Here is a 12,422-nt window from a genome sequence, read left to right on the forward strand (position 1 = left end):
AGTACATGTCCCTTTAAGCTCCAATTTCCTTTTTTCCTCCTTTCAAATCCTTTGAGGAGTTCTGGCTCTTGCTAGAGGCCTAACTTCAACTAGCAAAGCCAGTATTTTCTCAGGGCTCCTGTTTTTCTTCTTTGAAAATGGAGCAATAGAGCCTGTCCCTGGTGTATGCTCGGAACTAAGACTCTGATCATGCTGGGGGGGAGGGAAGAACTGAATCTGGAGGTAGAATAAGTGTTTCCTGCTTATTAGTGCAGTAATTTTGGGTAAGCCATGCTATGAAAGTGCTTCAGCATCCACAAAGGTCTATACACATTTTATCATCTTACAGGGCAGAGTGGGTTCCAGCTGGCCAGGCAAATGGAGATACAGGAACACACTGTAATTGATCCTACTTACAAATGCCAGAGCTTGTTTCTTTCTGCAAGTGGTTTTCCCTTCTTCGGGAGTAAGGATGTTTCACAGTCATCCCTTTATTTAACCCTTCCATCAGATATTTTTTTGTGCACCTATGAAGTGTAGGGTACAGCATGGGGCACTGGGTCCAACAATCCCTGGCCTAGAGGAACATGGTCACGTGGGGGAGACAGGTAACAACCAAGTGAACAGTTAGATTTGTAATTCCAGATGGTGATGTGCTATGAAGGAACTGACAGGGCTGTGGCTGAGGACCCTGGGGTGTGGGATGAAGGGAGCTCTGCTGGCTCTTTCTAGGATATGGTTCTCTGAGCTGGAAGGAACCCTGGGCATCATTGGTCTTTCCTCTCATCCTTGGTTGGACTTCTGTTTAAGAATCCTAGACTCGGGAGAGCTAATCTTGTTTTAGAAGAGCTGCTCTCAACACCAGGCTTCCCAGGCTCAATACCAGGCTCAAGATGGTATAGATTCTGCCTGCAATGCAGGAGACCTGGGTTTGAGCCCTGGGTCAGGAAGATCCCCTGGAGAAGGGGATGGCAACTTACTCCAGTATTCTTGCCTAGAGAATCCCATGGTCAGAGGACCCTGGCGGGCTACAGCCCATAGGGTTGCAAAGAGTCGGATATAACTGGAGCAACTTAGCGCACATGCACAACCACTGCCCTATTGCCTCCTGTCTGGGGCTGAGAACATGTTGCTTCCTTGTCTCCTCCCTGGGATCTGCCACCTCAGTGTTTCCCACCACCTGTCTCTCCCGAACAACAGAGGAGAGAGACTCCTATCTCACCAGGGAAGATTCCTGTCTCATCTTGCCTAAGCTCCACCCTCTGTAGCTACCAAGCCAGCTTCTGGGATGCCAGCTCCCAGGCCTGCAGGCTGAGTCAATCAATGCCAGAAACAGTCATTTTGGGAGCTGCCTAGGTTTTTTTTTTTATATAAGGAGGTTGATGAAATCTGCTTCCTGCTCATGCTCGCCTCCCTGGGACAACTTGGCACCGTCTGAGGTGGCCCACTCAGCCCCTGCCTTCCAGGAAGCCAGCTGGGAGCTTGTTGGCATTTATTACCTTTTTCGGCTTTAAAAACTCTGCCCACTGAAATGGACTGAATAATAACCATGAAATAGATCCGGGCAGTCACATCTGAATAGAAATGAAAGTAAAATGTTAAGTGGCAGGTGTTAACATCTTTCTACTCTGGGGGTCTAGTTGATCCAGTTTTGGTTGGCAAAGAGGAGGAGCCCTTGAGAGGCCCTGTGGTGTTCTGAGTTGGGTGGACACCCTGGGCTGGATGTCACAATATTTGGACTCTGTTCCTAACCAGATAGAGACTTTAGGTAAATTACTTCACCTCTCTGGTCTCAGTTCCCTTAATTGTAAAATGAGGAGTATGGGCTGGATGACTTACCTAGTCCTTCCTACATCAAATAATGTAATTTCATATAGCATTTTCAGATACAGTCATTGAAAACAATACTTTCCAGTCTCTGTCCTTTTTTAACCCCCTTCCTTTCCTCCTTTCTTTAAAGAAAGTGTGGCCAGGAAAGGGAAATTAAGTGGTTAGTTATCTGCTACTGAGATACCATGTGACTCCATAGTTTTTATAGATTGGTGACTTAAATTCTTTGTCTGAAACTGATGTATGATTTCTGCACAGCTGAAAGCCTTGCCTTGATCCTCCCAGACTGGCCTCTGGCCTTTTCTACATGGGTGTATGTTCAGTTGTAGCTCACACTTTGTGACCCCATGGTCTGCAACCCTCAAGGCTCCTCTGTCCATGCAGTTTTCCAGGCAAGAATACTAGAGTGGGTTGCCATTTCCTACTCCATTGGTGGGTTCAGGAAAGTGATCCAATTATTCCCCCAGTCACTGTCAGACAAGAAGTGGAAGCCAGGCATCAGTGGGCAGGCCAGACTGGTGGCCAGGAATTGGAACTGTTGGCATCTGTGTGGCACATGTGCCTAACACCGTCTTCTTCAAATGCGCTTCCAGCTCTGTCCTGCTCTGTGTCTAGAAGGAGGGAGGGGGAGGGAGGTCAGGGTCCTTATTTGTGCTCCCCGGGGCCTTGGCAGCTGGTCTAGTCCAGGACTGTGCCTTCCCACACTCTGGCCCTCGCTGCGCTCTGGAAACACTGTCCTACTACTGATCCTTTCGGTTCCAGGGATTAATTCATGCGATGGTTTCCTGCTGGGTGCATTTCTTCTCTTAATCCTGCCCAGGTTTCTACAAATACTCCCATGTCAGGTAAATTCTGCTTCTTGTCAAGGCCCTAACTGTTATGACATCCAAAGAGAACATGAAAAGTGACCAGGAATTAAGATAGTATTCATCTGTGCTTCTCGACTATGGTTGAACTTTAGGCTCTCCAGGGAAGTTTAAAAAAATACTGAACTTGGGTTCTACTCCTAGAGATTCAGATTTAATGGTCCAGAGTAGAACCTAGGATTGATATGTTTAAAATATGTACAGCCTGAGTATGAATCAAGCAATACCATTGGTTGGTATTAATTGTTGGGGCTGGGGAAATCGATATCTTTTCCCTGAGAATCAGAATTATTTCCTTTGTTACAGATGTTCACTCTTTTTCTTTTCAAGTTTTTACGATATACAATTTCATACCTCCACAAAAGTGGGGGAGGAGAGCAGCCAGTATGCATGTACCCATCACCCAGATTCATCAGTTATCAAGTCATGGCCCATATGATGTATCATTTTCGTTGTACCATTTTATGTATTGTATGTGTGTGTTTAAAGATGACTGCTTGTTTTTTGCACATTTTTGAGTCTTTGTCTTTTTATTGTTGATTTGTAGAAATTATGTACATGTGCTAAATACAAGATTTTTTTGTTGTTATTTGATCACATATGTATGCTGAAAATAGTTTTTCCCAGTCAATGACTTGTCTTCTTTTTCTCAGTAGTGTCTTTTGATGAACAGACATTTTAAAATCTGGATGAGGTTTTAATTTATCAATTTCTTTCTCTTATAACATGAAATTTTTATGTCTGGTCCAAGAAGATTTTGCCAACCCTGAAACCATGAAGGTATTTTTCTGATTTCTTCTAGAACTATTAAATTTTGTGCTTTGTTTTCGGGTCTCTGATCCATTTTGAGTTAATTTTTCTGTATGGAGTGAGATTGAGTTGAGGTTCATTTTTTTCTGTCTGGATATCTATTTGTTCTAGCAACATTAAAAAAAGATCCTCTTCACCTTCTAAATTGGCTTGGTAAAATTCATCTGCTGAAATCAATTTGCTTTATGTGTGTGCTTATTTCTGTATTCCTTATTCTGTTCCATTTTACCGATTTGCCTATCCCTACTCAATACCATACTGTATTGATTACTATGGCAAGAATAGCAAAGAGATCAAATCAGTCAATCCTAAAGGAAATCAACCCTGAATGTTCATTGGAAGGACTGAAGCTGAACAATAATAGCTTTATTGTCGTTTAGTACCTAAGTTGTGTCCAACTCTTTTGCTTCCCCATATACTGCAGTGCACCAGACTCCTCTGTCCGTGGGATTTTGCAGGCAAGAATATTGGAATGGGTTGCCATTCCCTTCTCCAGGGGATCTTCCTGACCCAGGGTTTGAAGCCAAGTCTCCTGCATTGCAGGTGGTTTCTTTACCACTGAGCCACCAGGGAAGCCCTTAGCAGCATTTCTGGCCTCTATTTACTAGATGTTGGTAGCAACTGTCACCTCTTGTGATAATCAGAAATGCTCCAGACATTGCCAAATATCTTCTGGGGTCAAAATTGCTACGAGTTGAGAACCACTGTCCTAAGGTATTAGGGATAAGCTATCAAATGCCTGCATTTTAAAGCTCTTTGAAACACTTCCTTTCTGTATGGTTACGTCATCAACCTGGTACATACTCAGATCCATTTGGTTAATTTTGCTTTGGAATCTTAACTTTGCTTTAATTTTTAATGTGTTTTATAATTGTATAAAATATTTATATGGTTTTGAAGTCAAATGTATAAAACAAAATATAGTTGCAGAAATCTAGCTGCTAATTCTATATCTTCCACCTAGGTTTTTGCCTATTGTGATTTTAAGTAACCATGAAGAAAAAGTTTGTTTCATTCCTCAGCTGTAGGTTTGTTTGTTTCTTTCTCAGTCTTATTCTCCTTCCCTCCCTTCCTTCCTTCTCCTTGTATTCCTTTTCTTCACCTCTCTTCCTTCTTTGATTATTTTTTCCCTTTCAGTTTTATTATTCAGCTTTATTGAGATATAATTGACATACAGCACTTGTCTGTTTAAAGTGTACAGCATAATGATTTGACTTACATACGCTATGAAGTGATTACCGCAATGATCACTTAGTGAATGATCAGTTTAGTGAATGTACCTCATCTCATAATTACAAAAGAAAAAGAAAAAAATATTTTTCTTTATGAGGCACATTCTTAGAATTTACTTAACCATTTTCACATATAACATGCAGCAATGTTAATTATATTTATCATGTTGTATGTTACATCTCTAGTACTTTTTTATCTTATAACTGGAGGTTTGTACCTTTTGACCACCTTTATTCTATTCTCCCTCCCCCTACTCCCTACCTCTAGAACCACAAATCTGTTCTCTTTTGTGTGAGTTTGTTTTAAAGTATAATCTACCTACAACACTGTATTAGTTCTTGGTGCACAATGTAGTGTTTTGATATTTCTATACATCTTAAAATGATCACCATTCTTTTTTTTTTTTTAATATAAAAAGGTCACTCTTTAAAAAAATTTTTTAAAATAGAGGATAATTACTTTCCAATATTGTGATGGCTTCTGTCATACATCAAGATGAATTGGCCGCAGGTATACAGTCCCAGGTGTTCATTGGAAGGACTGATGCTAAAGCTGAAACTCCAGTACTTATGACCACCTCATGTGAAGAGTTGACTCATTGGAAAAGACCCTGATGCTGGGAGGGATTTGGGGCAGGAGGAGAAGGGGACGACAGAGGATGAGATGGCTGGATGGCATCACCGACTCGATGGGCATGAGTTTGAGTAAACTCTGGGAGTTGGTGATGGACAGGGAGGCCTGGCGTGCTGCGATTCATGGGGTCGCAAAGAGTCGGACACGACTGACTGACTGAACTGAATTGAACTGAACTGAACTGATACACATGTACCCCACCCATGTCCTCCCTGCCCTCCCCACCCCATCCCTCTAGGTTGCCACAGAGCCCTGGGCTTTGGGTTCCCTGCATCATACATCAAACTCCCACTGGCTATCTATTTTACATATGGTAATGTATATGCTTCAATGCTATTCTCTCAAATCATCCCACCCTCTCACTTTCCCTACTGTGTCCAAAAGCCTGTTCTTTATGTCGTTGTCTCCTTGCTGCCCTGCAAATCATTACTATCTTTCTAGATTCCATATATATGCATTAATGTGTTTGTCTTTCCGACTTACTTCACCCTGTATAATAGGAAAAGGGCCACTCTTAACAAGGCAAGGAAGGGGATGGGTATGTCATCCAGGGTACATCCAGTACAACATATGCCAACCTAGAGTGTGTGTGTGTGTATCTGGGTGTGTGTGTTTGAATGATTTGACACACACTGTACAGACTCTCTAGTTGCCTCCCTCATTTCATCAGCAGTTGTCTATATCACTCAGGGTTCCAGTAGGAAACAGATGCCTTGCAAACGGGGTAATTGAGAAGACTTTAGTAGAAGCGTTACTTGTAGTGGTGTGAGCGGAGTTAAGGGAAACCAATAAGGGATGGGGCATCATGCCAGGACTAGGAGCCTAGGAGCCATTCTGTGTGTGGCCTGAGGAGCATGGGAGGCAGTGGGAGCCCAGAGAAGGTGACTTTATGGAGACGGTTGCCTTTGTTAGCTGTGAGCACCCAGCTCAGCTGACTTGGTAGGGAGGGATTTTAAAGGTAGGTAGGTAGCTAGATGATTTAAAAAATCCGATTTTCCTTTCTTCTTTCCTTGTAATACCCAAATGGTGCTTCTTAATGTCTGGATCTAACTGCAGCCAAAGGGCAAGGGAATGCACTGATACAGCATATACTTAGCCTCCAGGTGCAAAGAGGCGGATGGAGAAAGGTAGAGAGTAGATTTGAACGGTAAATGGGAAATAATCGGCACATTACTTGTTTCAACTGCTTGTATGGAGGAAGGAATTCGGCATCTATGGAGCAGTAACCATCCATCCGCTGGGCTCAGCGCCAGACACTTTACTTACCCCATTCCTGTAATATTGATACACCGTTCCTTGTTCCTATGCCTCAGGGGGAGAAGTGGGATTCAAAATCTGTGCCATCTCATTTCACAGCCGTTCTGTGCATTCCACCATGATGCCCTAGTAACACATGCGTGGGGAGCCAAACGGGGAAGGAGAACGTCTGCTGCCTTCTGTGAACATCCTGTCCTGCAGCAGAGAATGGAAACAATAGGAAAGAGGTGGCTTACTCGAGGAAGAGGTCTTCTGTGCATTGAGGGACAGCATAGGGCTGATAAAAACTTGCTTGCAAAAAAGGGGAACTGGAGAAAAGGGCAATTGAGTGCTTATCAATGGTTAGCATGTTCATCACAGTCTGTTTTTGGGAAGCAAATAATTTCCTGGGCCTTTTTCATGGGTTCTTGCCTGGTATTCATGGAGCCTTGGGGATCTATGCATGGAAACATGTTCCAATATAATTGGTTCCTTTGTGATGTGATGTAGTTTATTTGTGCACTTATAGACTTTACTGACTGATGTAGACATCCCACCATACGAAAGATTAATAACCCCAATGTGACAAAGAATTCAAAACTAGTTAGTAATAGAGGACTTCAGTGCTAGTGGGAATATGATTAGAAGCCTTGCATCCCTTGTATAGCGTGTGGTCAGTCGTGTCTGACTCTTTGAGACTTTATGGGCTATGGTCCACCAGGCTCCTCTGTCCTTGGGATTCTCCAGGCAAGAATACTGGAGTGGGTTGCCATTCCCTTCTCCAGGGGATCTTCCTGACCATGGGATTGAACTTGTGTCTCCTGCATCTGGCCACAACCCAGAGACAGATTTCCTCCTCTGTAAAATAATGTGGGCAGGTTCCTTGGGTGCCTAAGATTCAGTCTGGCTATGACACTGAATCTATGAAGCTGAAAGTGAAAAATGTGAACATGAAGATAAGAGAGAACACACTGTTGGTTGGTTTGCGGGAATAACAAAGAGATTTTACCACAGATAAAATTTTGCATTTATTAAATTAACTTAGTTACTTACCATTGCTAAATGAAAAAGGAACTATTGTTTTCCTGAAGACTGAACACAATATCTGACTAATTCATGTGGATAGGAAAGGTGCTTTGTAATTTTTCAGTATGACCACTGGGTGGCGCAATTGCTCCACATTGTTAGTAAAAACTAGTCTGCATTTTTAGGTGAAGTAGGTTTTCAGGGAGGCTGCTGAACCTGCAGCTCCTTAAGGAGAAATATACAGTGGTCATAACCAGGAAGCACTTCAAGAATTATCTAATTTAATCCCTTTTATTTTATTTTAATTGCACTATTTTATTTTATTTAATTTATGTGGCATATAAATATATTTTAACTGTAAGAGAATTAAGTTTTATACTGATATATGCCCCTTTTCTCCTGCTCCTTCTTGGAGGTATGCTCATACCCTACTCCAGAGAAAACTCATCGTTAACCCTTTGGGGTATTTCTTTAAGGTCCCTCTTTTGTACTATACACATAGGTATATGTGCAGTCTTTTCTTAATGAACATTCATGCAACATCCTGATTTTGCAAATGAAGAAAGACACAGTGTAGGTTTGGAGCCAACATTGTTCTGTGGGAAGAGCCTGTGCTTTAAAGTCACACAGACTTCTTAGGTTTTATATTTTGATCTTGCAGTTCTTAATAGTTAACCAACCTTGGCCAGGCTATTTAGCTCTCAGTTTAGGCCCTCATCTTGCAAGCTGTTCAGGTGGACTAAAAATGATGAATACATACAAATGTTCCTAGCTCAGCTGGCCTGGATGTGAGTATTAGTTTCCTTCCCTATCACTTTTTGCCATGTTCACACAACTCAATAGTGAAGAACACAGTTTTCTCCATCCTTTGAAGGATGTGAATACATGGGTACGTGTATAATCATCAGTTCAGTTGCTCAGTCGTGTCTGACTCTTTGTGACCTCATGGACTGTAGTATGTGTATACAGCTTAATGACCTGATGACCTATCCATAGGAATCCTGCTGTTGCCAAAGCCTTCCCTGGTCACTGTGTCACTCTTCTATCCAGGTTTGGGGAAAAACTGTATTTGAGGGGTGGAGGGAAACGCCAAGGGTGCAGAATGGCACAGGAATTCAGAAAGGCTCAATTGACTGAGGTTCAAGTTCAGATTCAGCTCAGGTCTGTAAAGTGCAAAACTCCTAATGTTCTCTGGGCTCAAGTTTCTTTATCTTTAAAATCAGAAAGATGAATCTGGACCCTTTACTAGTGAGAAGGTAAATAACCCACATAGCCCATGATGCTTTCCTTTTTGCCTTGTTTTACAGAAAGCTCGGAGCTGAATTGAATGTGAATTGAAACCATTTTCCTTGCCCCCAGATTTCCAGGTAAGTACCTTCTGTTGCATAGCTTTATGTTGGTTATTGTTTTAATGTGTGAATTGTAGATCAGTAAAGGCAATGATGAGGAGATGAGCTGGACTTCCTGCTAATGCAGGCGTGTGGGGGCTCAGGCTTTGTCCCTTGGGATACCATGGGCAGGCAGGGATTCTTACCTTCTTTTAAAATATTTCTCTCTTAGTTTTGCATAACAATTCCTGATATTTCATTTGGCCATTTTAGAAAATTTTTTCAGATAAGTTTGAAAACAGTTATTTAAAAATAAGATCTCAGGGACTTTCCTGGTAGTCCAGTGGCTAAGACTCTGTGCTCCCAATGCAGGGGGCCTGGGTTCGATCTCCGATTAGGGAACTAGGTCCCACATGCTACAACTAAGAGTTCACGTGCCACAACTAAAGATCCTGTAGGCTTCAGTGATCAAAGATCTTACCTGCTGCAGCTCAGATCCAGCATAGCCAAATAAATAAATACTAAAAATAAATAAGATCGCAGATCTTACTTGAAACTCACAACAGTCTCTGAGACTTGATCACAAAGCACCAGGCACACAGGGACATTAGTTGAACTGTGTTTTATAAAAATAGCACAACCTTAAAAACATTAAAGAACAAAGCCTAGACTAACAATGTATCTGTTTCAGTTAAGAAAGTGCTGAAAAATGAAGTGGGCTTTAGAGGAAACTAGATCAGGCAGCACAGGTCTTGAGGGCAACTTTGCGGGGTGATGGGTTTGTTTCATCCCCAGGTAGACTGAGCCCCATCAGATGGGTCCACACGCACCCTGTCTCTCTCTGGTTCTGAGCTGTTCTCTGGGACAGCTCTTTCCCCTGCAAATATGAGTCTCACTTACGGCCACCACATGGTTCTCCTCAGGAGGACAGAGGGGCTGTGGAACCCACTTTGGAGATCAGAATCTGTGTAGTTGTGGCCCCTTGTTCTGCCCCAGTCCCTATACTGGGAAAGGTCTCTTCTCCTTGGTTCATTTCCTGCCTAAATTGACCAAAGAATCTAGCGAGGTTCCTGGGGTGGGGTCTTGGAGCTCCCCAAAGGGACCACCTCAGGGTCTCCCGGGTCCCTGATTGTAGGACTCCTGGATGCTGCTTCTGAGATACAGAAGGATCTGTTCTGCAATTAAGGAGAAAGGAAGAAGACAGAGATTTCACAGCAAATCTTTCAACCACTCTGCAAAGCAACTGCATTACTGTGAATTCTGGAATGAGCTTGCTGTGGGTGAACAGGAATGGCCGTTGCCAGTTTGCAGGTTTTCTCTCATTCCAGGCAGGTGAGGGAGGCGGGGGAAGCAGCTGCAGGCTTTGGGTTTTAAACAAGTCTCCTGTTCTGATGTAAAGGTTGAGTTTTCAGTGAAGAGGAGATGGGTGTTTTGATGACACAAGAAGAACTATGGGAAAATTCCTTTATAGCCCAGTAGAAGGGATGGGAAAAAGCTTGCTGGCCTCCCTTGATGAGCTTCTGTTTCTTTTCCTGAGTTAGAGACAGGCACAGGCTACAGTCCAGGCTGTGAGCTATGCTACTACTAATTTTAATTAAATAGAATTTCTTCTCATTTCTATATGAATTTCTATTGATGGTATTTTTCAGCATCTTCCTTGCCAGTGGTCTCCCATTGGAGAGTCTTGTCTAAGTAGAACTGTACCTAAGCCATTCAGGCCCAAGCTGCCTGGCATTAAGCAGAAGAAAGCCTGCTTACAATAGCAGTGTTTCAATGGTTGCTATCTTGCCTCCTCAGGAAACTGGAAAGCTTTTTCAAAACGCAAAGTCAGCTAAGTTGGGCTGCTGAGATCCGATTAAGAAAGCTTTGCTTTTCCATTCTGTCTTTCAATGAAATGATTTTCAAAATCTTAACAGTTTCGATGCCAAAGGAGAAGGAACAAAGCCGAAGATGACGGGGAACCAAATAATTTCCCAAAAACAGGGGCTATTTTCACAATGAAAGGGAAGATCAGTTTTGAATTGCTGCCCCGGGGACAAAGTAGTGCTGTAGACCTGGGCCTCAGGGCTTAAAGTGTGAAGTGTGCACAGGACTCTGGCACTTGGAAGGAGCCAGATGTTCCGCAAGGTCCACTCAGCTTGGCTAACCTTGTCAGTCCCGCACCAGGGCTTCTTCCCTATGACTGCAGACCTCTGACCTGCTTTTCTTAGAGTGCTTTAGAAAACCTTCAATCGTAAATTCTTTCTCTGCCCCTTTGAGAGGTCAATCTTCTCCCAGCCTCTCTCCAAGGTTCTAACCCGGGAATGTCTTTCTCAAGGACCTGGGAGTCACCCCTTTGAAATGAGTCATCAGGAAACTTGGCCATGATTATCTCCCAGTCTGTGTGGGCAGGTAGGAATCTTAGCTTCCATAAGCACCAATTACCAAACACAGATGGATGGCCTGATCACATTGACCAACCTCCCTGCTAACTTCCTCTAGTACTTTTCCACCAGCTCATCCTAGCACTTAGCAACTCTCCTGCTTGTCTGTTTGTTCAGCCTCTCTCCCTTCTTGCTGCAAGAGTCTTCAATAAACTCTTCCTTGCCTGTTTAACTGTCTAGTGCAATTTTCTTTGGCACTGTTTAATGTAAACCCTCTTTCTGAGACTCTGGAGTCAGGGCCACTCTCTGTGGAGGAACCTCTTCTTATCAGACGGAACTGCCCTGGGAGATGCCCCTCCCCCTACTTTCATTTCCGGTTGGAAGAACTTCCTTCCGGTCCCTCTGGTTTCCCTCTGTAATCCAAACGGTGCTCCCGTTAGTACTTCCTTACCAGAGAGGACACGGGGAAAGGAAAGGAAAGCCAGTACTTGGCTGCTCCTTGGGTCTGTTCTCGTTCTCCACAGTTGTCTCTCTGTTTTGTAATTTTCTTCAAAAAAAAAAAAAAAACAAACAAACCCTCTTTTAGGGAATTCGCTGGCAGTCCAGTGGTTAGGACTCAGTGCCAGGGTATGGGGTTTAATTTCTGGTGGGGGAACTAAAATCCCACAAGTCATGAGGTATGGCCAAAAAAATTTGTAATTCTTGGATGGGGAATAAATTAGAAATGCTGTGCACATTGGTGAGGGAGAGCATCCGTTGAGTGGCTGTGTTGGGATGCGAGGAATGAGTATTTTGCTGGCTTTACTTAGAGAAACGTGTGGGCCACATGGGGTCCACCTCCCACTGAGCGAGGTGCTGTAGCGCCTGGACTCAGGAGTCTGCCTACCTGGTTTGATTCTCCCCTCCACTACTTGATGTGACCATGGGCGAGTTGCCCACATAGCGGCCCATGCCTCAGTTTCCTCACCTATAAAATCTGGACCCATTCTCAGGCTGTCATGAGATTTACATGCTTACTTGTGAAATGCTTGGTACAGTGTACAGCACAGAGTAAACTTCCAATAAATGCTTAGGCATCATCATTGCAATACGCACATTATTTTTTTCCCCCAAAAGGA

At 43.2% G+C, this 12,422-nt stretch overlaps 1 long non-coding RNA gene across 2 annotated transcripts in view; it reads left to right on the forward strand.

Annotated features, from left to right (window-relative positions):
- Positions 1 to 1,540: 1,540 nt before the first annotated feature.
- The window catches only part of LOC136162967 (uncharacterized), a 453,850-nt gene continuing 442,968 nt past the window's right edge, over positions 1,541 to 12,422 (forward strand). The window contains exons 1-2 of one of the 2 annotated variants that reach the window (XR_010662182.1): positions 1,541 to 1,747; positions 8,921 to 8,980. This is a non-coding gene — a long non-coding RNA (uncharacterized lncRNA). Of the gene's footprint in view, positions 1,748 to 8,700; positions 8,775 to 8,920; positions 8,981 to 12,422 lie in introns of those variants that run through there. The other variant, XR_010662181.1, reaches the window with a different exon arrangement.

The sequence above is a fragment of the Muntiacus reevesi genome, chromosome 3, assembly GCF_963930625.1.
Source record: "Muntiacus reevesi chromosome 3, mMunRee1.1, whole genome shotgun sequence".
In the NCBI taxonomy this organism is placed as follows: Eukaryota; Metazoa; Chordata; class Mammalia; order Artiodactyla; family Cervidae; genus Muntiacus; species Muntiacus reevesi.